Source organism: Austrofundulus limnaeus, unplaced genomic scaffold, assembly GCF_001266775.1.
Source record: "Austrofundulus limnaeus strain Quisiro unplaced genomic scaffold, Austrofundulus_limnaeus-1.0 Scaffold367, whole genome shotgun sequence".
Classification (NCBI taxonomy): Eukaryota; Metazoa; Chordata; class Actinopteri; order Cyprinodontiformes; family Rivulidae; genus Austrofundulus; species Austrofundulus limnaeus.
The window spans coordinates 229,803-231,405 of NW_013952769.1; the positions used below are offsets into that span (position 1 = coordinate 229,803).

Consider the following 1,603-nt stretch of genomic DNA (forward strand, 5'->3'; position numbering starts at 1 on the left):
ACTGTATCGCCTTGCTTACAGCATCGCAATATATCGGGATATATCGTATCGTGACCCCTCTGTTATGATATGTATCGTATCGCCAAATTCTTGCCAATACACAGCCTTAATAAACATCAGAACAACTACTCCCATTTGGAGAACATGTAATGTTCGTTACCTCCTGAACGCAGCACAAAGTCTGTCTGCTAAAAATGCTAACAACAAAAAGCTAGCGTTCAAGAACTCATCGGGACTTAAATCATTGCTGAGGCTTTTGGACAAATCAAAACAAATAGCCTATATGCCACGGACATCCGGCCCAGCAATTGATGCCACTCAAAAAACAAAGTAAAGAACAAAAAAAGAAGAAAAAGAAAATGATTAATTTATTATTAAATTAGTCAACTATTATTTTAATAATCGATTAGTCGTCAATTAATCGATTAATCGTTGCAGCCCTAGTTTTTATAATTATAAATGTATCAGATAAATTTATTTGGGTGCTTCAGTTGGTAGAGCTGATGCCTCTCAGCAAGAAGGTCGCCGGTTCAAATCCCACACCGGGGACCTTTCTGGGTAGAGTTTGCATGTTCTCTCTGCGTAGGTTCTCTCCGGGTACTCCGGCTTCCTCTCACAGACCAAAAACATTACTGTTGGGTTAATTGATAACTCTAAATTGTCCCTAGGTGAGTGAGAGAGTGAATGGTTGTTTGTCTCTATGTGTCCCTACGATGGACTTGTGACCTGTCCAGGGTGTACCCCGCCCCTCACACTGTGACTGCTGGATATGGGCACCAGTGACCCTGAAAGGAATAAGCAGGTAGAGATAATGGATGGATGGATGGATGGATGGATGGATGGATGGATGGATGGATGGATGGACAGCCCATTCCCACTGCCAACATAACCATATTGGCGGTGCTTTTCCAAGGTTCCCTCTGCGTCCAGTTTTGACGCGTCGGGTACCCCGACTAGCGTCATTTATTGACGAGATGGGTCGGAATCTGGTAAATGGTAAATGGACTGTACTTAAGCACTTTTCTACCCAACCAGGACACTCAAAGCGCTTCACACTACAATCTGTGTCCTCATTTACCCATTCACACAGCACTCTATTAGGTCTCTAACATATACAATCATCTGTGGAGACTAATCAGTGTCGATCACATTCATACACTGATGGGACACATCAGAGGCATTAGGAGTGAAGTGTCTTGCCCAAGGACACAACAACTGAGGCAGCTGGACGGGGGATCGAACCGGCGACCTTCCGGTTCCAGGATGACTCCCCTAACCAGTCTGCCACAGCTCATCTGTTGTCATAATTTCAGAAAGTGTAGAAAATGCCCAAAATCTAACCGTCCCAAAGTCTGAAATTATCTTTGTTCACTCTAGATATCCTGTCCCTGACCCCATGAACCCTAATCCCTAATATTAACCACGGACCCCAACTCAAAGACCCCGATATTTTGCATCCCGACACATCAAAACCGGACGCCGAGGGAACCTGGAAATGCCTGTTGTGTCAATAAGTGATGCAAAGGGGTTACCTGACTTGTCAAGACGCAGAGGGAGCCTTGGAAAAGTGTCAATATGTGGCGAGTTGGGAGTGAGAATGTGT

At 44.5% G+C, this 1,603-nt stretch overlaps 1 protein-coding gene across 2 annotated transcripts in view; it reads right to left on the reverse strand.

Annotated features, from left to right (window-relative positions):
- LOC106528279 (ephrin type-B receptor 3) overlaps nt 1-1,603 on the reverse strand; it is a 95,470-nt gene that overhangs the window by 92,422 nt on the left and 1,445 nt on the right. The gene's annotated exons all lie outside the window — the stretch shown is intronic.